The sequence below is a fragment of the Megalops cyprinoides genome, chromosome 22 (assembly GCF_013368585.1).
Source record: "Megalops cyprinoides isolate fMegCyp1 chromosome 22, fMegCyp1.pri, whole genome shotgun sequence".
NCBI classification, from domain to species: domain Eukaryota; kingdom Metazoa; phylum Chordata; class Actinopteri; order Elopiformes; family Megalopidae; genus Megalops; species Megalops cyprinoides.
In genome coordinates, this window is record NC_050604.1 from 6,246,192 (window position 1) to 6,269,876 (window position 23,685).

Sequence of the window (23,685 nt, forward strand, 5' to 3'; positions counted from 1 at the left end):
TAGAATTGCAGTAGGAATTTTATTACACCCTTTCTCTATAATGGCTTGACTGTATAATTTACCAGTGTAGAATGACCGCAATGCTACTGTGCCTGGTGCCTTGTTATGCAGGCAGGAATATAACATATGAACTCAAGGAGAAAAGACTGCACTACAGTTCTGTAAGATTTGAACACACACACACACACACACACACACACACGTGCACGTGACAGTACATGCGCGAACAGTATTAGCATGAAAGTATGGTTCTATAACTATTAGCTGTGTCACCTTATGGTGCTAGGGCCTACGTGAAGGATTATGCCTCAGATAGAGTAGCAGATCAAAGGTTTCCAATGCAGTGCTAGCTATAGATTTCACAGCCAGTGGCACTGATCTCAGTGAGGGTTTGACATTACAGGGAGCAGACAAGGATGAAGACTGAGGCGGCAAGGCCAGGATGGATGGGTGATGAGTTTACTATACCTGATAACAGTGTAGCCACGCAAGCATGTGTGTATTTGTATGTGTATTTGTGTATTTGTATGTGTTTATGTGCATACATGCACCTGTGCTTGTGCGTGTGTGTGTGTGTGTGTGTGTGTATGTGTGTTCATGTCTGTGCCTGTGTGTATGTCTGTGTGTGCATGCATGTGTTTGTGTGTGTGTGTGTGTGTGCATGCGTGTGCGGATGTGTGTGTATGTGTAAGATTAAGATCGCTCTTCCGCAGGCTCATAATTTTACAATGTGTATAATATGCTTGTGGACCATTTAAAGGTGTCAGTATTTACACAGTTATATATTTCACTCAATAAAAGAACTCAGTCACACTAACACTGAATGCCAAATCAAAGGAAACAAACACAAACTCTGCCAGTAAATTGAGGTTATTTGAACCCTTAAACAGCAGGAAGAATATTCAGCACGCATAAGCTGCGATAAAAGGTGTCCTTGCAGATTTTATGTTGAGTTTGCTTCTTAATTTTACCATGTACACAGCTGTCTATGTATAAACCATTAAGTCAACTGCATAAGATAAAAATTAAATTTCATTTTGTATTTTGGTTTGACCCAAGGGAGGACAAATATGGGGGAATTATTAAACTTCGTTTTTTTTTTTCTTTTTTAAATAATGCTTGCATGAGATGGCTAATGAGGGAATAAAAAAAATATGTTACATTGCACCACATTACATCATTTTTGCTTTAGCAAATCTGTTCAGACAGCTGGGTTTTCACTGGAGTTTTGCAGGTTAAATATGTAGCCCAAGGACAGCTTTGGCAAAGGAGGGTATCTGCATGGCGTGCGTGGCCCTGTCCTGCTGCAGCTCGGATCCTTCTCCTCTGCTCCTCAAACATTTATTCATATTCAGCTCATTGACTCATTCGAGTGATGAATCACACCGCGGGTTTCACGCCCTGAATTTCTCAACATGAGCTCTCAGCATTAGCATTTCAGGCCTTATTATGAAGGTACGTACAGGCGGAGTTTATTGGGACCAAAATAAAATGACTTTCTTGGATTTGACTGTGTGTGTGTGTGTGTGTGTGTGTATGTGTGTGTGTGTGTGTGTGTGTGTGTGTGTGTGTATGTGCGATTGCACACATTATGATAAATTTGGCCAATGATACCAATGTAGTTCCTGGTAACAACAAATATGGCTTCGTTGTATGTGTTCATTCCGTATTTTGTGGAATGTTTCATGTATAGCAACAAGTGACCTGTCTTTCTAGTTGCTGCTTTTTTATTGACTGCTTATTTATGGTTATTTGTGGTGGATTCTGTGTTTTAATAGATTCTTTTGAAATTATAAAAAGGGCTGAAGCTCCATCACCTGATAAAGATGCTCACGGCTCTGTCTGAGCAGCTCAATTGCCATGAGACTACATGCAAGGTGGGCTGGAGCCTTAAACAGGGATCTAACATACATCTGCAGCTCTGACAGCGTTATTGGAAAACTGCTCGTTTTCATACTACATCTTTATATTGACGGTCCTATGCTCCCTAGCCATCATGGGAAACTATAGACAGATGGTTTTGTAAAGCGTGTAAGTGTGGAGCATTTTGACTTGTATTACAAGCTTTTATAGAGGTCATGACATGGTCATGGTGTGTGTGTGTGTGCGTGTGCCTGTGTGTGTACTTGCATGCGTGTGTGTGCACACGTGTGTGTCTGTGTGTATATACATGTGTGTTTCTGTGTGTGTGTGTGTGTGTGTGTGTGTCTGTGTGTACGTGTGTGTGTGTGTGTGTGTGTGTGTGTGTGTGTGTGTGTGTGTGTGTGTGTATGTGTGTGTTTGTGTGTATATACGTGTGTGTGTGTGCGTGTGTGTGTGTGCGTGTGTGCACGCACATATATGGGGTGGTCTGTATGATAAAGCCACTCAGATTACTGAAAGCACTTTCTTAACAAAGCATAGGTGAAACATAATAAGGGAAGTGGAATCAGCGAGAATGCAGAGTTACTTTCTTCTCACAAACACATTGTGTTATGAATAAAAATGGAAATGGGTGCTATTAACGTGAGGAGAAGCAGCAGAATCCACCACCTCTTAATGCAAATATTGATTGAAATGGATATAGCTCTCAATTCCTTTGAAGCCATATCCTCTCAGTAATTGTCTTCTCTTGTTTTCACGCACACAAGGCCTGCCGCCTATGTAATCCCCTGGTGCCGTAAAAAGAGGGAACCACACCCTCTTCCATAACAAACAAACAAGGAAGTCATCGGCTGCCTGCATACTGGCTAAAAGCGATAGCAGTCTGCTGAGACATGTTGAAAAACAAGTCTATGGAGGCAAAGTGTGGCTTTGAATGTATGTCGCTTGCATGCTAACTAGGTTAAAACATTACATTGCTTCATTGTCATTTAGCAGACACTCTTATCCAGAGCGACTTACAATTTCATCCATTTATACAGCTGAATATTTACTGAGGCGATTGTGGGTTAAGTACCTTGTCCAAGGGTGCAACAGCAGTGTCACAGTGGGGAAGCAAACCAGTGACCTTTCAGTTACAAGCCTGGCACCTGACCAACACGCTACGCTGCTTCCCCTCCCAAAAGGGGTAAAACCATAAAAATGCATTGGACAATATATTTTTATTACTGTATGTTTGTGACAGAGTAATTCATCTTTTGCTTTTGCCATAAGTTATGCTCGGAGGGGTGATGCGAGACTAAAGAAAGGTAATTCGATGTTTGTTTCCACTGCCTCCCACAGCCTGGGAGGCATTAGGACCTGGGTCAGTATTGGCCTCACAGACAGGCACCTGCGCAGGTGAGACAGATGGATAATCAGCCCAGGTCCATTGCCTTTGTCAGGCCAGGCAAAGCTTAGAGCCTTAGACACAGAGCAGACTGGGTTTGGTGCTGCTCCACTACTTTACCCTTAGCAGTTTCTGGAATGCTTATTTTCACAGTGGTTGTTGTTGTTACTGAGCCCGATGCCAGAGCAGGCAAATCCAAATGGCCGTCGGTTATATTCCTTGTCTGGTTTAGTGTTTTCATCCAATCGCTGCTTTGAATGGTTACCACCTTGTCTCACCATAGATAGGATCAGTAGGTCTGTGCTGAAGCTCCTCAGGGAGGTCTCTGAGACTGGGAGGGGTGGGAATGGAACTGTGGTGTGTCAATCATCAAATCAGTTCCGGAAGGGCCGGCTATAGCCAGAGCCACACTGCAGGAAATAGATCCCTCCTTCAGTGGCCACAGGCTCATGGCTTTTTACATTTTGCAAATGTATTTATTCAGTAGGCAGACCAGAGAAAAACATTTAACTTATTTAGCATAGGTAACACAATGTTGATGTTTTTTTTTATTATTATTATGATTTTTGTTTTATTTGAGGCTATCCTTTTAAGGAAAATTGAAGACTAACTTTGGTTCCTGTTATATTATTGTAATGATGATAATGATGATGATGGAAATTATTATTATTATTATTATTATTATTATTATTATTATTATTATTGTTGTTTGTTGTTGTTGTTGTAGTACTAGTAGTACTAGTAGTAGCAGTGGTAGTAGTGTTATTTATTTTCTTTTTCTTGATGTTTGCTGACAATATCACATATGTACAAGTAACACCACATGACCTAAATACATACCTATATAATCTCTAATAAATATAAACAGATGTATTTTATGCAGAAGCACAAAATGTATCTCCTGTATGCAATGTCCAGGGGGACCTCATTGTCTGGGTCAAGCCCAGCAGGGGCCGTATGTGTGGATGTGATTGATCTCGCTCTGCGGGGCTCCGGTCTGGTAAAGGGTTAAAGTGCAGTCTGCCACAGCTCGGTGACCATGCTCAGGGTTTATGGTGTAATGAAGCATCGACGAAGCAGTTAGCGCTCATCAAAGCCACCGGAGCGTAGGGAAGGCACCCCTTTGTGCCCGCAGGAGGGCCCTGCATCCCTGTCCCGCCAGTGCCACACCCCACCCGACCCTCACCCCACCTCACCTCCCATCCCCAACCCGGAGTGCGCACACCACCAGCGCCCCGCAGAGCTGTGTGGTACAGGGGCCTCCGTGGCTGCTCGCGTGCGAGCTAATTATCCCTAAATGCCCCGTAATTAAATGCGCTCCACCGCTGCTCTCATTTCCAGACGCCCCGATGTGGAAGCGCTACCCGCCGTGGTTATGAGGACAGGAGGGATTTTAAAGTGACTGCACTTCTCGGCGCTGAGATTTAGTGGACATCTGTTTCTGAAGAGCTCTGCAACCAGGTAAGCGAGGCGGGCCGTCGTCTGCCTGTATTCATCCTCCGCCTTTTTCAATTGTGTCTTAATTACAGCAAAACAGATGCACAAAAGAACTGCTCAACGGTGCCATCTCCAGAGCATAGACGCAGCGGCAAGTGCATGCCTACAAGCACAGAGAGGAGAGGGAAATGGAACACTTATCTGTAGCAATCAGGCAAAACATTCTAGGTCTATTGGATCTATTAGAAACACACACATATGCACCACATGCTGTATACATACACTTAACTGCAGCTGAAAGCAAGCCATTGCACCAAACATGAACAAATAATGGGCTATTAAAGCCTGTATTACATTACAGCAGCTGAAGAATAAACAGCAGAAGGAGAACGGTTCAGGCAAATGGACACACTTTGTCTAAAGAGGTGTGTTTTCAGCAGATGATGAAACATACAGTAATAAGAGCGAGAAGTTCTCATGCAAGTGGGAGTGAGAAAAAACTGAGAGAGATTTAGCACCAGGAGAGTGGAAGAGGGAGAAAAGGGAGACTGGTTGGTCTGCTAGTCTCTGAAAATCACCGAGGATTACGAGGAGCAGGTTGGTTAGCATTGTGGTTAGCAAGAATGCTGTTTTCCTAGTCGCCTTTGAGCACTGATAGGGAGTCGGTGGGGGGAGGCTCCCCAAGGTTACTCTGACTGCTGCGATGGCAAAGAGAATGGATGGAAATCTGTCACTGCTGTTTTTCTTTAGTGAAACAGGCTTCGCCTCAAATTTGTCCTCCTCACCTCAACGCCGCTCGTGGTGTCAGACTGACATTTCCCACCCGAAGCAGCGCGAGAGCGGGCGAGAAGCAGAAATGTCTCTGAGGTGTCAAATGGATCACACCAACCTGCTTAAATGGCAGGCTCCAAATGCCACCTGCGTGACGTGTGAGGAGCCAAAGGTGGGCTCACCTCCCTTTCCGAATCAGGGAGGTGGCGGGCGCTGTTGTCCCGCGCTGTTATCCGTGCAAAACGAAACGTGTCCTCTGAGATTGTCACTTCGTTTCTTCTCCCTTTAAATCCCCATCCTTCTGCTTCTTGAAAATGGCATAATGAGGCTTTTTTTTGTTTTTTTGTTTTTTTTACCTTTTAAAGTTCAGGACTTTCAACATGTCAAATTATTCTTCACCACTATGATGCTAAGCCTAGTGGCATGTCTCATGACTATATGACAAGCTCTATAGAAGAAATCCTTGTCATTTGCTTTGGACTTTGCAGGGAGAGCAGGGCATTTTTCTGGTAGCTACATGCTTGACCTGCTGCGGTTAACGTCAGTTAAAATGGAGGCAAACTGTACAGCACATGTGGGCCATTCTACTCAGAGTGTTTATGTAGCTACAGGTGATGGCTTATACCTGGTCCAAGTGTGTACTTGCACATACACTACACACACACACACACACACACACAGACACACACACAGGCGCACAGACCGATGGAGGAGGGTATGAGAACCTGTCTTTTGTCTTGTTTTGGTTGTGTTAAACAAGCTGCAGACTGCTCTCCACAGAGAACCATTACAAATCCGTTTTCAGTAATGCTTGTCTGGGAAATTCGGACAACTCTAAGCCGCGGGTTTTTATTGATACTAATGGAAAGGCATAATTAAACGATTAAAACGGCATCTGCCATCCTAATTTCTCTCTCATTTCTGAAAGAACACTCTGTACCGGTGACGGGTCTGATGCTGCCATGATTTCAGGAATGGACAGTGATCAGTGAGCCGGCCGTGCGAAAGGGCGCTGGTGCACAGAACGCAACGGGTGAGGAACACTCTGCTGCAGGCAGAGTGGAGGCCTGACAGATGAAGGGTAGCGTGAGCCAGAGCAATCAGTAACGTGACCTGCCCCCTCGTCCTTGTCCTTACCGCCACGCAAAGTAAAGTCTATATTAGTGGCACCACACGCTAAGCCGGTAATTGCGTGAATCGGTGTTAAACATAACTTTACTGCGATGAGCAAGCTCTGGCCTCGGCTGCTCCCATGAGCAGGCGGTAATTAAAAGGAAAAAGGTAAGGCTTCAAGCTGGCAAGCTAATTGAAATGCTAAACCCTTCCTGAAATAATCAGCAATTAAAACGGGGCCCCGCATACATAGGGAAAAGTATTATGAATACCACAATAAAACGTGAAATCCGCGCGAATCCCGGCAATAATAAAATGGCAAATTGATGAATAGGAAAGAAGCCTTAATCTCTGTTTTTTTCAGCGGCCAGAAAACTTGCGGTGGCTTGGGGAGGGAATTAACTTCTGGTCTTTTAAACGTGGAGTGTGTCCACTTCTGGGAGTGTGCGGGATACGGAATCCCTAAGTGGCGTTTGTGGTGGGAGGTAAGAGGATTCCGGCTTCTGATTTAATATTCTCTCCAAGAATCTCCTCCATCATATTTAGAGAGTGTTTGTGAGGGACAAAGCGCATCCGAGCCCCATTCCGGCTGCCTTAAGAGCAGCGGAGAAGCTGTTTAAAAACAGCTTGAGCGCAGGGGTGGTGAACTGAAATCTCAGGAAAAGCATGGATTTAGTCGAGCGGCGGGCCGGGATGCAGGTAATCCACAGGGGGCAAAGAGAGTGAGAGAACACTGCCCTGGCCTGCAGATAGGGGCTGCTCACTATAATACTGTATATGTGTGTGTGTGTGCGTGTGTGTGTGTGTGTGTGTGTGTGTGTGTGTGTGTGTGTCTGTGCATTTGTGTATGTTTACATGTGTTTATGTTTGTATGTTTTGTGTGTGTGTGTGTGTGTGTGTGTGTGTGTGTGTGTGTGTGCGCGCATATATGTGTATGCCTGTGAGTGTGTGTGTGTGTGTGCATGTGATCTCTAACATGCCTTCATGATTACCTCTCAGTTCACACTGTTTCTTTCACTCTGCTTTTGACATGCAGTAATAGTAGGCAATGGATTAATGAAGGTATTAGTTCACCCCGAGAAGCAAAACAACTAAATATTTAGATGCCCCAGAATTTCAAATACATTTAGAGCTGGAGTTCATGTTGGATCATATTGCTTGTGCCTAGTCTTGACAGCCTCAGCTGTGCAGTATAGCTGAAATAACTGAAACTATTGAAGAAAGCTTAATAAGTAAGCAAGGCACTTAAAACTAATAGCCACCACGTCCAGGCTAAATCCACTATATGTGCGTGTAGAGAGAATCAAGAGAAAATGTCTTTTGGGGTAAACAAAACACCATCACCACCAAGATCGGAGCCAGCAGCTTGTCAGTCTTAGGCGCTGGTTTTGGGGCTGATTCTTGCAAACATTAATCGAAAATGTTTAGTTTATGCACTGAAACAGGAAACATTGCCAAAAACTTCAGATTCTGTGGGCGTTTATTAAAAAAATTGCATAACTTCCAGGAAACCAAAGTTATTTGTCACTGTCCAGAGGCTGTGAGTTCATCTGTCCAATTCCACTAATTTATGAAAAGGAAAGAGCCATTGTTATCTGGCTCTCTAGATTTCAACTAGAGAGCCATTTTTGGATGATGTTGACCCCTTGTGGTGCCAAAGACACCACAGATAATTGCTATCTTCCATTACTGGAAGCCATGATTTGGAAATAAATGCATATGCTGACTTAGGTAGTTATACACAATGTCTATACCCACTGTTATATACACTATATGGACAAAAGTATTTGGCCACACCTGTTTTTCAGGCTTTGGGCTAGGCCCCAATCTTAATGCTTCAGCATACCAAGACATTTTGGACAATGCTATGCTTCCAACTTTGTGGCAACAGTTTGGGGAAGGCCCTTTTCTATTCCAACATGACTGTGCCCCAGTGCACAAAGCAAGGATTATAAAGGCATGGTTTGATGAGTTCGGTGTGGAAGAACTTGACTGGCCCACACAGAGCCCTGACCTCAACCCCATCGAGCACCTTTGGGATGAAGTGGAACGGAGATTGCGAGCCAGGCCTTCTCGTCCAACATCAGTGCCTGACCTCATAAATGCTCTACAGAATGAATGGGCACAAATTCCCACAGAAACACTCCAAATCTTGTGGAAAGCCTTCCAAGAAGAGTGGAAGCTGTTATAGCTGCAAAAGGGGGACCAACTCCATTAAAGTATATGTATTTGAATACAATGTCATTACAATGTAATGGTCAGGCGTCCGAATACTTTTGTCCATATAGTGTATATTCCCTCCATAGAATCATAGAATCAATGCACTGATGCTGTTAGAATAAAACAGCTTGATTGTGGTTGGTGTAAAAGGTGAGCGAGGAGTTAAATCTCTCCTACACCATTTTCCTATGTGCATGTCAGTTGATTTTACCTGGTATGGAACCATGGGGATTTTGTTTTGGCCACCATGAAAGAAGCAGCCGTCAGCTGGGACTCGATGGCGGGTGACAGCGTTTACCCACCCACTGCTGCATTCTTCAGCAATGCCTGTTCTCCGCTCTGTCTTATCAACCCTTTAATCTAGCCACTCTGAGACGAGTCAAGCTTTCAGTACAGCGGACAGCTCCCGCACATGGCTCTTTGAATGTGCACAGCAGCTCCAGTGGTGGAACGGCTAGTGTTACATAAGCCAAACATCACTAGCAACAGAAACTCTCAGGCTTTATTTATGGAATAGCTTCCTTCGCACATGCTACAAGTAGTCCCCCCCCCCCCCCCCCCCCCCCCACTACAGGCACACATACACACACACACACACACACACACACACATACACGCACTCCTGGAAGAGTTTGATTTCTATTGGCAAGCTTCCATAGCGTAGACAGGGCTGTTGCGTTGCTAACTAGCTCATCTGCATCCTCATCCAAGGCAGGCAGTTAGGTTTGGTTCTGACTGAATGAGTAGTCACAGGGTCCTGTAACAGGCTGGCAGAAAGTACCTTGTGAGGCTCGAGCACTGCATCAACGGGACAGCTTGGATTCCATGATTAGCCCTGCAATTCACTGTGGAGCAAGGCCCAGTAAGACGCAGATTACAATCCGTGTAAGGCGTGAGCAGCGGCCGGCACTGTGCATTTTTTTGGTCCCTCTGATGGAACAGTTTAATTCATTGTGCTCACAAATAGATCAGTGATGCCACACTGTACACTGTCATAGGGATTGTGTAATTTCATACATACCTAAATGGATATACTGTATATTTATATACCTAACATTTTTATTTATATTACCTAACATAACTGTGGTTGCGTGATTACGTATATGTAATCACGCAAACACAGTGAAATTACTGGGATGCCACAGCCACATTGCGAAAACATTACGGGGGGTATTTTCCTCATAGATAATCATGGATTTGAGCAGTTTATGCAGACTGTGTGAGAATACAATGCCTTTTGTTGGTAAATGAACTTGCATGGGGGCCAGGGAAAAGGGTCTTACATGCAGAGAGATGCAGAGAGACAGAGAAACAGACAGAGGCAGGCCGCCACAGCCCGCAGAGACAGAAAAAGATGAAAGCTGCCACAGTCAGTGTCTCAGCAGCCTTTCTGTGTCAGGGCTCATACTATGTAACCTGCCTCTCAGGTGACTCCTGAAATGACCCTCTGCCCTCGAAGCTTCGTACCTTTACCCCCGAGTGGAAGCATCACACTGCAGCCCCCTGCCCTCCTACTGCAGTCTGTGTTACTGGCCGTCAAGTTGACTTACACTGTCTCTTGACAGGTATCTCAGTGGTTCACAGTGGTCTGTGTCTGAGTTCAGAAAGTACCCACTAGAAGTAGTAGTTCAGCCTCAATATGGTGTCCCCTTTAGGCAAGTGGCTGCTGTTGCTATGGCTATTGCTCTTCCCTTATACACTGTAAGTGGCTAATTCTTCTTTTGTGCCAGCATCTCTTTCAAAGGTGACATACTATGAGCTGAAACCACTATGAACTTACTTTACATATGGTAGCATCATCACTGGTTACCACAGACCTTGCAGTAATACTATCACAAAGTACTATAAACCCATCCGTAGTGAACCCTGGACCATGGAGTTTGAGCAGACGTTAGCGGATGGTTCCAGTTCCTGGTGCACCTACCGCTTCACCAAATAATCAGCTGCATGAATAGAGGTAGCATAACATGAGAACTCTGCCAGTCAAAATGGATAAGGACATCTGTTTAGCAGAGATTACAGTTTCAAAAGCAAGTATATACACAAATAATACTACTGCTACCACAATCATCACTAATACTACCACTACTACTGTCCTTGATAATACTAATAAAAACACGACTACTGCCACTATTATCACCAATACTACCAGTTCTGCTAGTACTATCATTAATATTAGTAATACTACCTCTGCTACTAACACTACTACTGCTACCACTAGCACTACCATCACTAATATTACTGTCTCTATTAGTTTCAGTACTGCTACTAATGCTACTACACTAAGAAAACGAATGATATTTTATGAAGATTTGATGAAAAAGAAAATGATGATGATGATGATGATGATGATGATGATACTGATGATGATGATAGTGATGATGATAATAACATGCTGACAGTAAACTGCAGAATTGCCTACATCCTAGAAGATAGCATCACATTTACAGCATAACAAGACGGAGGAGTCCCCCCTCCTGCCCTGCATGCATCACCTCCAGGCCTCTGTCTTCCTCTCCACATTTTCACCACAGAGTGACTCCTATAATTATCAGAACTGCATTACAATTATTTTCTGCTCCCACCTATGGTGGCTTACCCCCCCCCTTCCCCTATGCTCCTCTGTACCATTAGCCAGTACCCAGTGCATTATCTCCCCCCTTACCTCACACTGTGAGTGATTAGGAGAAACACTGAGCCCGCGCCAGCTCACCCCCGATGCATCCATTTCTTTTGTGCATCCAAATTAAGACAACTGTTTCCCAGATCAATCCACGACACCCAGAGGGTCTCTGCTTATCTATGTCACTCCTTTGGTTTGCAAGCACCATTCCGTTCCAAGGTGAACAGTGGACTGCCTCAGATCCATCGAAATACAAAAGCAATTCACTTTCAAAGGCCACCTGCAGCACATCGATTGCTGAGTGCATCTAATATACCTGTGGAAGTGCAGTGGACAGCGGGGGGCCCCCACAGTATAATGTAAATAGAGAATTCCAAATGGGATGCCCATTGATTTTGCAATCCCAGGATGAATTAAAATGCTCAAATAAATGTTATACAGCGCAATCATTTCGGCATTCATTGTGCTATTGATGGTTTGAATTTACACCATCACAAATCTATAGATTGTCAGTGTAAACGGCAGATATTTATTTTATTTTGCAGGCTTACAACAACATCAACAGTGTGCAGAAAAAAATGAACGGAAAAAAGCTGTTGTTCAAATTCTGTTGAGAATGATAGTAATCTTCTCTTGATGCTGATGAGGATAAGCCCAGACCGAAATTGTACAAGCACCATAATAACCGCTGCAAGCTTGAGAGTCATGCCTCATATGGAGAGGACTGAGCAGGAGATGTCGTTCCATATATAGGCAGGACAGCGTCATCAGATGTTCATTGATGACTTCCTATCTGCTACCACTGAAGATAAGAATGTGTGCTTGACTTTTTCTTTTTTCCTCTTTTTCATTCTTTAAGCACCTTGTACCTCAGTGATGGAAACCAAATATTTCATCTGGGGAAAGAATATTTGCATCCTTTTAAGCAGCTCTTGTCAAGTTTGACAGATGGTTGAGAGTTTATTTTCATGCATTTTCATCAGTAATTCTAAGGAACACACTGACGTGCAATCAGTAAGGCATACTTGTTAATATGAGCCATTATGATTTACAATAGCATAGCTTTTTATATATGTAAAATTAAGAAATCTCTGTAAACAGCCAGTAAATAAGGTATAATGATGCATTTAAATGTAGAGAGAAATGCATTACTTACAAATAGGCCTCTGAATAGACTTGTTTGTTGAATAGCATATTTTGATAATTTGTCAGTTCCTCATGGCCGAGGTATTAATGTCTTGTAATGAGGAATTAAAGCTTGGTTTGTGAGGAATTTTCAGACATTTGTCATCTGTGGTTTTATTCATGGCTTAGCGGTCGGTGCATTTTCACATTATGTAACGCTCACCGGCAGTGTGATGTAAGATTCTTTCCAGCAGGTTCCCTCTCGAGGTCAAAATGCTGATTCACCAGCTCTGGAATTAGATAACACGCATATTGCTTTCAATGGCGGGACACAAACAAGCCATATACTTTGTCATCGTGCAGGGCCTGTTGTGTTTATGTAAAATGTTACCTTGTGTGGCCGTGATGGCAGGTCGCTGCTTGGCATGAAAGACCGGGTGAGACACACATTGAGCGCACATGAGGTTTCTGCAAGCATTTACTAGCTTGGCCTGGTAATTTGAAATCTCTGCCATAGAGAAGCCAAACCTGGCTTTGATTTAGTTAATAGACATTCAGTCTATTTTTGGGCCCCCCACCATCTTGTTTCAATCATACTGCTATAATATGATCACAGATAAATCATACAGAAATCATTCACAACTGACTCCAGTGCTTTCATATGGCCAACATAGGGTTATATAGTGCATGTGTATTTAAAAATAAAACCGTAGTAATGAAAATGCTTGGTTTATGATCCGCTGTCATAAAATGCACCGTTCATTAATAATAAATTCATAAAGAGGTAATTAACAACCCTATGAAGGTGCTATTTACACTTTACTAAGTTCTTATGAAGTTACCTTTAAAAAAAAGTATGATCATGACTTGCTATTTTCGCTGCAGTTTGGATTTGCCAGTAATTGAACATTGTTGCGATTTACCATTCTCTGATGGCCTCTTTTATCAGGTTCAAAGGTCAAAGTTCAATGCCCATGCATACCACTGAGAGGTATCATCTGAAAGCATGTGACTGTACTTAATTGACTTCCTTACAGTTCACCTACCAGGGGAGGACAGAAAGGAGGCTGACACAAACTGGGGAGTGAGAAGTGTTTGTGGCCTATAAAAGTTAAGCTGAGAAGCCATATTTTCCCACTAATTCATGCAGTCAGCGACTATTTATGCAGATATTTTGCTTTGTCGGCTCCAATTGAAGTCTCTGCTAACCCATTTGTTTGTTTCTCCAATTATTTTGCCATTCCAAGAAATTTATGAAACTTTCAGGCTTATTGCACTACAGACAGGCAAAAATCCAGTGCTTACAGATATTCATTCCTTTCCTCCACAATCTTTTGAAGTCGTTAGCTTTTCATGTCTCCGATAGTGGCCTCTTTTTTGTGTTTAATTATTTATTTTTGTCCTGCATAAATTTAAAGGAACATTAAGATATTTATGCGTTAGATTGTATGTTTGCTGAAAGTTCAAATTTGTGCTTTCCTATTTTTTGCCCTCATCCCTCTCTCTCTCTCTCTCTCTCTCTCTCTTTCTCTCTCTCTCTCCCTTTCGCTTCTTCTCTCTCTCTCTCTCTCTCTCTCTCTCTCCCTCTCTCTCTTTATCTTTCTTTTTCTCTTTTGACTGTTCTGTCTTTCACACATTCTCTCACAAACTCACACAGGCTTAAACACACACATACACACACACACGCACTCATAGGCCTTTAGACAAGTTTAGTCAGTTTGCTTTGAAACAAAGTAAGTAGCCCTGATCTTGTCCAACTCCTTTCCTGGCTTGTTACATGTACACATCTAAACCATGAGGAAGACTTCCGCATGGTGACTTTAAGACTTTAAGCATGGAGTGAGTAGGCGTGTTGGAGTGTGACTACCGATTTCTTTGAAAAAATTTACCGGTTGGTTTATTTGGATATACGCATAACCACAATTTGATTTACAGCTAACCAGCTATTTGTTATCCTGTACAACTCAGAGACATTGCGGAATAGCGAAATGGTGAATAAAATGCACCTCCGGGATATAACACAAGGAAGCAAGGGCTCAGGGTCAGAGAGACATGTCCTCCTTGCTCTTCACTTGGAGTTATTCTGCAGGTCTGTGTCACAGCTCTTCAGACGGCCTTCTGCAGGTGGATCGTAGGAGCACTGTCTCACACTGAACCTGGGGTGTTGCTTGTTCCTCCTGTCCTAATTCCTCACAAAGGTGCAATTCACTGAGCTGGCAAGATGAGAGCGCAAACACTGTCCCAATTAGCAAACGCAAGAGTCATGATGGACTTTAGGCAGCCCTGGGCCTGCCCCACTTCCTGTCCCAGTGGCAGAGTCTCTCAGGTCTCGATCATTACTTGGGCAGTCAGGCCCACTTTCTGTTGCACTCAAATGAATGTCCAGATTAGACTCTCTAATAACGCCAAGGTACAGAAAATATGAAAATTAACAACAATGTAAATGAAATACCATGAACAATTTCAGTCCTACAGCACCTCTGGACTTGCTTCTGAAATGTTTCATGTTTTGTTTTTGGTGGTTAATCACAGTCAGTCCAACCATGGAGGGCAAACCTGAATCTGCCCCAACCATCCCAAAATCTAAAAAAAAAAAATAGGAGAAGTGGTTAACACGTTGTATTTAAAACCCTCAATTCGGGAATGCAAAGACATCAAGCTAATTACTGTTTTGGGCTTGTAAAATTGCAAACGGATTTAAATTACACTAAGTGACTGATTCACCACTGTGTTTTTTTTTTCTGATGGTGATTTCTACATTTATTTATTTACATGTTTTTATTTTTTGCTTGCAAATGCTAAGCAAATGGTTGGCGTGTCAGAGGAGCCAAGGGGATCGCACATGCTTCATAGTACTTTTTTTTAGCCTCTTCATTTTTTTTTTTTTTTTCTCGCTGAAGACAGAGTGTAGAGCAGAGAGAGCTGCTCCCTCCTCCCCTTTCTGTCAGCATCCTGGGGAGAGCAGTCCCGTGCGGGGACCACCACCGCTTCCCAGGAGGGTTATCAAAGCGGAGCGGAGCCGCACCAGCTGTGCTCTCGCCTAGCAGCGATTGGGGGGGGGGGGTGGTGGAGGAGGCGCGCGAGCAGATGTTTCACACCCCCACCAGCGGAAGGGTGGGGGGGTGCAGGATCACACATACGGGAGCATGTGGGCCGCGGCATCCGTGGAGAGCGATTCTAACCAGAGCTCTTCCAGATGAGCTGCTCTTTTACCCGCCACCCTGCCCACGGCGCCGAGTCACTGAAACTCCACTGAGAGGTGCCGAGAGGCCAGAGGTTCACTCACCCTCACCAGCACCAAGGGGCGGGTCATACAAGTGTTCATAGGACTGTTCTTGAAAACAAACAAACAAATAAATATTTATACATGTTATAGTAAATATTTTATATAATAAAGAATTGCCATTATATGTATACACACACAATGCACAGACACAGACAGACAGACACACACACACACACACGCATACTGTGCGAAAGGTGTCTAGCTCGCTGGGAGCGTCCCATATACTGTTCTCCTCCCTTTGTTCTTTGTGTGTGCTTCATGGCGGGGTGGGCTGGTATGCTGGGAAGGTCATGGTGTCGGGCGAAGTAGTGCTGAGTGACTGCAGACAGGACTACATGAGTCACTCATGTGAAATAACCCCCCCCCCCTTCCCTACCCGAAAACTCGCCACCATAAAGGTGGAAACTGAAATGGCACCACTCCTCCCCCTCCTGTCTCTGGAGACCCCTCTACAGGCCTCTGGTGGAAAGCTGTACGCTTTTTTTTTTTTTTTCCTTTAATCCCTCGTTCTGAGTGGAGTTCATGTATGTATGTGAAGTATTTCTGTGCAGACGGATGTTGGGGGCCCTGGGGTCAGCTGTGGTGCGGAGGAGCTGTCCACCCTGGTTCCCTGGGTGTGCGGTAACACTGTTTGGCAGTCGGTCAGGACGAACGCCGGGGGGGCTGAGTGATGTAATGGTCTTAGCCACACGCCCCCCTCACCCCTCCCCACCCCCCTCTCTCCAGGGGGGACAGCATAGTCTCCATCTCTCTGGAACAGCAGGGATAAGGGCTGCATGAAGCTGGGAGCTGTTAGCTGCTCCAATGCTACATGTTCCCGCAGCGACGATACCTATTGAACCCCACCCGAGGGGGACGGACGGCTGTGATATCAGAGGTACTTGACCTCACTCTTGAGGTGGGAGCGCTAGGATTCCAGAGCATTGTATGGGTGGAGCAAAGTCATGTTATCAGTTTCACCCAATTAAAGGGATTCGCTGTGAAGAGTAATGTCTTGCGATTAGTTCATATTTGAGTGTGATTGACAGCAAAGGGTTCATGACAGCTCAAAATTTTTTTTTTTATGACATTACAGTGGTGTGTCCTCATGGGTGGGGAACTAAGCATGTGAAAGAAAGTTCTGGAATTTGAATCCCAGGTGGGCCACAGCAATTGTGACCTTGAACAGGTTACTTTTGCTGAATGTTCGAATAATACCCCATCTGCATAAAACTGACTAAAAGTAAAAAATTGTGTTGGTTAAATGTTCACCTTGCCCTGCATGCAAATTCTGGCTGGGTAAATAAATTATGAGACTAATATCTGTTTGTTTCACTGCTTGCTGTCACAAGCAGAGAGTAACACACATTGTTTGGAAGAAATACATCTTCCTGTTTCATTAAAAGTATGACAGTCTCGTTTATTTAATGAAAAAGACAGTACAAAGTTAATTGGATGTGGGAAGCTTGCAAATGCTGTGGAAATGGATGACATTCCATATTCGCTTAGTGAGGCAAAGAGTGCTGGGGAGAGGGTGGGGGAGGTGGCTAACTTCTTTTGAAGGTAGTCCTTTGCATTCCATCGTCCCTGTTCTCTTTCAACCACATGTGCACACCATATATGAGAAAAGACCAGCATTCCCCCTGTCGTTCTGTAAAGGCAAAATGGTGAACATGAAATAGTCATGAGAGAAAAAAGTTATCAAGGGCACGATAAGGTGCAATGCAGTGTGTGCTATGAGATCCGCTGTTTGTTCCTTTTGCCTTTATTAAGATTGGTAAAGTGTGCTGATACTTCTCCTGTATCATAGAGCGGAGTCAGAATCTTGCAATATAACCCCTGTGGTTTTATACAAAGAGCTCATACACAAGCTGCGCAGTGCATACCGAGACGTGCTATTACGCTAAGCATGCGTGCGTGTTGTGCTCCACTGAACCACTGCTGCCCTATACAAACTACCATTCCCTGTCTATCTGTCTACGACCTCCTTAACTATACAGCCTGCAGCAGTAAGAGACAGCAGTAGATGCTTGCTGCCTTCCTGACATCATGCAGATTTAACCTCATAGTGTTGAAACTGCTGCATTTGAAAATGTGTAGTGTACAATAAGAATGACATCGGCCCTAGGACAGGACCGAGTTGGACCCCTTCTATGACATCAGAGTTACCTAGTTGTTGTGATACAGTAATAAATAATAAAAATAAGAAATGAAAGCTAAATCACAGTCTACATCATTTAAGTATGGCAGTCACATCTCACACTGTAGACATGAAACATCAATCTATTGTAGAATATAAAATGATAGGAAGTACAGATTACACGCAGTAAAATTTAATCACAATATAGTCATTACTGTTACAGTCACTGTAATCTTCTGGATTTAGGTGTGTGCTGCATCTATGAAAATTGATTTTTTTATGATTTATTTATTTATTTAATATGCTTATTTGGGGAGGCAGAGGTTGCAATAACATAGCCCACACCACTGTTGCGAGAGATAAACAATATGAATTTCATATTAATTACTCCCCTGTTTGAATTTGCGTGATAAATGGCTCGCCTTCAACATAGGGACAGATCTTTTAAAACATCCATTTATCATTGTGTCAGCACAGTGCCCAGTGGAAGCTCTATTCACAGCAGAGAGAGAGGATCCAATATGTCGCCTATACAGAAACCTATCTACTATATCTAGCCATGCAATCACCTTGCAGCTGTGCCATTTATGTCTATTTTCCTTTTTTGCCAGTTATAAACAGCACCGTCCTGTAATTTTTTATGGATGTGTACAAATTGTTCATATGACTTTATTGCGTACTGAATGTAAAATCCAATAGATATAACCATAATTTTAAATTAATGTTTGTAACTAACCATCTTAAAAATAACATTTTGACTAAGCTCTTATTGACTGCATAATGTTTTTTATTAGAAGTCGAGTGGCAGTAAAATGCAACCTAAAAGTTGGGGCCTCCATTCAGTTTTTGAAGCTTTGACTTTAGAAGATCTTCAGAAGGAGGTGTCATCTTTAATTTATGAGGATGTTATAAATCCCGGCTAATGTTGCTGGGAGACTTTTACTGAGGTGCATTATCCCCTCGCCACCGCTGAAGTTAATGATCAATGCACTTTCCAGGGGGACAGAGAGGCCGGTTTATGGCTAGCCTACAGATAAGGGGGCTGGCAGTCCGACTTTGCTGGACGGAGGTCACCAACGTGTCTGTGCATACATTCCTATCTTACACGGATCTTTTATATAACAGCTATATGTCATGCTCCCCACCACCCCCACCTACTGTATGTGAATGCAGAGATCACGCTGAATACAGACATCACATTTATGTGTAGGGTTTCCACAGTGCGCACATGCAGAGACGTTTTCATATGAAGACATAACATAGACACACATGCGCACGCACACATACACACGCGCGCACACAGACGATCACCTGAAGCTTACACTTCGCAGGGCTGTATGATCCAGGCGCACGTGGACGCTGAAGGGCACAGTTTTTCAGGATGACCATGCGTGCGGCTAACCTTTAAGCGGGGCCACAGGTGACGCTTGCTGTGCGAGCGCATTCAGAGCTTTAGAGGCCTTCACACGCAGAACAAAGCACCAATGCCCATGCATGGATGGACATGCACCGCCCCTGGTAGCAAGAAGAACCAATGGTCTAAAGATCGTTGTCTTTTGTCGAGTCTTTTGTTGGACCCATGCTAGAGTGGCATCAGCACAGCAACGCACTGGATCATGCTTTTTTTTTTTAAACCTTTCCTGGAAGTGCTGTCATGTCGGTCTCAGATTGCTGTGTGTTTTCAGGAGCCACGTGCCGCCTAAGGAGTGAACGACACATCTCACACTGTGATTTACGAGTCTCTGAGGGTGTGGTGTGCGTGCAGCGAACATTTAGATTAGCTAAATATTAAGCAAATACCATTCTTCAGTTTTGAAAAAAACAATATTATGTTCAGAAATGCAATATAAAATGGCAGTAAAATGGCACTGAAGCATACATTAAGAGGGCACAGAGAACTGTCTCTCTTTGTTTGATTGGCAGAATGTGAGATTGCAATATTCATGTACAATAATGAGAGTACCACCCCCTCGTTATGGTGCAGCTGTCTCAGTCCTGCATTAAACAGCAGCATGTACTGAGGACTGCAATATGAGCAAGGCTCTGGGGGTTAGCCAATGAAGCAGTCACAAATATGTGTTTTGAAACTATCATTTTTACTGTGGTCCAAGGACATTATTTTTCAGTCAGCATCCTTTTCTATCCATTGCAATCGTCGCTGTACACATCAGTTCAGTTTGCCACTGTGTCACTGAGGAAAGCAGTCTGTTTTGAATGAAAACAGATAGCAGCACAGCCTAAAATGTGCACTTTCAGAACAGGAGAGAGTTAAAAATCCTTATTAATTAAATATCCATGAGTTTTGCTATTGTGATTAAACATTCTTATCGACCTGTGGTTTTGTTTGTTGCTAAATGGTTGGCGTAGATCAATACAGACCATTTCAGTTTTTGGAAGAAACATGCCTTATTAAAAATATTAATTATTTGGAGCCTTGCCCACACTCATGATCTCAGCAAACTGGCCATGCATCAGGATGTGATCTAACAAGGCCGTTTGCACGCATTCATAAAAATCAACACGACAGCTGGGTTGAATGCGATTGGGGAAGACCAAAGGAATCTGCCCTTATACAAACTGCGCTTTATCAAGTGTCATCTGTTTGCACAAATAGAAGGAGCAGAGTGATACTGGGAGAGGACCTCCTATCTAATAGCTTAGTGAAACGCTTTGTGGCATTTAAACGTAATTGCTCTGTGGTTGTATCATTGTTTGGTATCATTCGGCTCCTCGTGCTCTGATCTCCGCGAGGAACGCTGGCAGCGCGACTGCTGATTGCAGAAAGTCGCTCCGCAATTTGCGGCATTCATCCTCGCCGCGGCCCTTCGTTCCCGGCGATACGGACCGGCGCCCCACAATCACCGAGCGAACAGCCCGGCAACCCGCCAGCCCACGTGCCCACGCTATCTCCGGAGCAGATTCGATAAGCGCTCCGCCTCGCTAAAGCACGGGGAGAGGAGTATCGTCGAATCAGGCTCGGGAGAGCAGGAGTCCCTCTGCAATCAGCTTCAAAGGCGCGTCTCTGTCCCCAGTGTGAGGCGCTGCTTCATAGTAAACCTGGCTCTCTTCTCTGGGAAAATTACCGGTAGTTTGCTGCACAGTTAAAAACCAAGCCCATATATTGTCTCTGACTGGAATTAAGTTTTATGGAAAATGAGTCATTATGGCCCACAATTAAATATAAGCGGTACTCTTTTTTTATTCATTTTGGTGAATTCAGAGTGATCATAACATTGGTGTAAATGGCTTGTACTGCTAAAAAAGTAGCACTAATTTTTTTTGATTAATTAAAAAACGATCTGGCTAGCATTATAGACTATGGAAGAGGAGTTTTTTTTTGAGAACAGAATATAACTTTGAACATATTCAATGAAGCGTATTTCCCCACAGTGTATTTGCATTCTTGTATTATAGGAGCCATCCACCACGCACAGCGTGTTCAGCTCATTTATTAAAACATGGGAAATTAGCACACTGATTTCAGCCGAAACAGCATTAATTTCACCTCTTTTTTCCCTCTCTCTCTCCCTCTATCTCTCTCTCTCGCTGGATATGCCATCAAATTAAAACAAACACAGCCTGGGGGAAATGAATGAATCAAAAGGAAGAGATCATCGAGCACAGAGATCAGATCGATTTTAGTTGGAGATTAATGACTGTCAAAGTGATTCATCATTGCTGCCTCCCTTGTTTGTGTAATTACATTCTGCATCAGCAACAAGCACCCTCACTGAGCACGGAGGACAGCCACAACAACAGACATTGTTTACTTGGGGCTGATGGAAGAGAAATCCACAGTTTCAGTATTGCTGCTGAACGTAGCACTCAAATTTCAGCTTGTGAATGTGAAAGTACCTTGTTGTAAATGCTGTCGTCTAAACAGGTATCCACCCGTTGACATTCACAACCATACACCACAACTCCAGGCGATGGACTCTTTTACAGCAAAGTGTAATAAGCATAGTCTTTAGCATACAGCTTTGAAAGGGTAATGATGTTCTTCAAACTCCTGGACAAGGGATTCTCACCACATCCTGCCCAAGGGAAGAGCAGCAAAGAATCAAACGGTTATTATGGACTTTAGAGTGCATGGCCTCTTGTTGAAAATACTGTTTTGTTTTTGGTCAGATGGTGGGTGATGTTTCTGAAAACCTGCATGAGGCGTTCTAAGTAAGACACACTCCTGCTAGGTTGAGGGGGTGCAAGCGCCTAACTTCAGAGGTGCTGCAGGGACAGGGTTGATGACTTTCATCTCTCTCCACTCTTTTTTATGTCACATCTCCTTTTTTTCCCTTTCATCTTTTGACCTTGAAAAATGTCCAGGTCAGATTATGAAAATTACTTGTTTCTTTCTATCAGAAAGTGTATTTGTGTGTGTATTTTAGATTTATGAATAGCTGCAATATTTAAGTGTTAAAAAAACTATGAAAAGGTGATCTTTGATCTTAATCATTACATCACAGATGTTACTTTCTATTTATTACATCCATTCAGTATTTGAAGCTTTTGCTGTTAGGTTGTATGAAGAAAACTCACAAAACATCATTTTTCTTTCCTCTCCATTGGAGGATATTTTAGGCTTTTATTCTAGAAGGGGGAATAAATTGGTGTCACATTAATATCTAAAACATGTAGAAGTGCATGAGCAGGCTTGTCATTCCTTGTGATATTAATCTAACATATAATATATAATATATTAGCTCTGCACGTGGCCGTTATTCTGATGTAGTTTACATCCATTACTATTATTATTATAAGCAGTATGAGCTGGAGGGAGAGTATGTGCACAGCAGCAGCCTGTGAACAGAAGGCGATCGCTCTCTGTGTTGCTTGACAGAAGGGGGTCTTTGGCCTTGGACTAGCATGTCAGTGTTTGGATTATTTTAATAAGAAGGTGAAGGTGGCAGGTAGCCCACAGAGGGAACATCACCAGAGGGAGAAAGGGAGGATTGCCTCAGGGCTTCATTTAACAAAGAGAGACAGAGGTCTCCAGCATATCACCTCTCTTTTGACCTGTGTTCTTAATTGCCTTATTGAATTAATTATGCGCTCTGGTGAACTCATTTAACCCTTGCACCCCTGAGCAAAAGAGTGAGTTAAGGAGCACCCCACCAGCTGTGGCCCTGGAGAACAGGAAGTGACATCACAGGGGAAGCTTGATGGTTTTGAGAGTTCAGCTCAACTCTAATCAAGACAGCAAGCACAGCCTTCAAAGGTAAAGAGTTTTTTTTTTTTTCTTTTTTTCCAGAGCTCTCAAGAAACTCATAAAACAAAAAGGAGAGGAACATTTCAGGGCCAATAAAACCTGTGTGTGATGAAGGCCAAACATATTTAATTGATCTCCCTCATGCCCAAGACCTTTAAGTGCCAATAAAAGGCTTTTTTAATGCCGCCTCTAATGGGAAGTGAGTGAGGGTCACTTTATATAAGGGGAGCTCTGAGAGGTGTCTCCTCCTCTCGGTTTCCGTTAGCCCTGATGAAAGGACGCAACAGAGCCGGTTATTGATCTTGAACATGGGCGTGGCTGGCTGTGTCTCTGTACCGCTGGGTCTCCTGTCTGAAACAGCGGTCAGGCCAATGGACCAATAAGGGGCGACCGCACGGCTCTCCATGCACATAACGTACAGAAATATTTTCTGGGAGCATCAACTTCAGCTTAGTCATTAGCTCCTGATTGCTTCTCGTCCACCGTGGGTTCCTAAACCTCTAAGAGCATCCTGCCGGCTGTGGCCCTCCCTTAA

General features: G+C 43.6%; 1 protein-coding gene across 1 annotated transcript in view; it reads left to right on the forward strand.

Annotated features, from left to right (window-relative positions):
* Positions 1-23,685, forward strand: part of lingo2b (leucine rich repeat and Ig domain containing 2b) — a 254,816-nt gene that overhangs the window by 93,815 nt on the left and 137,316 nt on the right. The window contains exon 3 of the mRNA XM_036517277.1: positions 4,592-4,711. The gene's annotated coding sequence lies outside the window, so the exon portion shown is untranslated. The remainder of the gene's footprint in view (positions 1-4,591; positions 4,712-23,685) is intronic.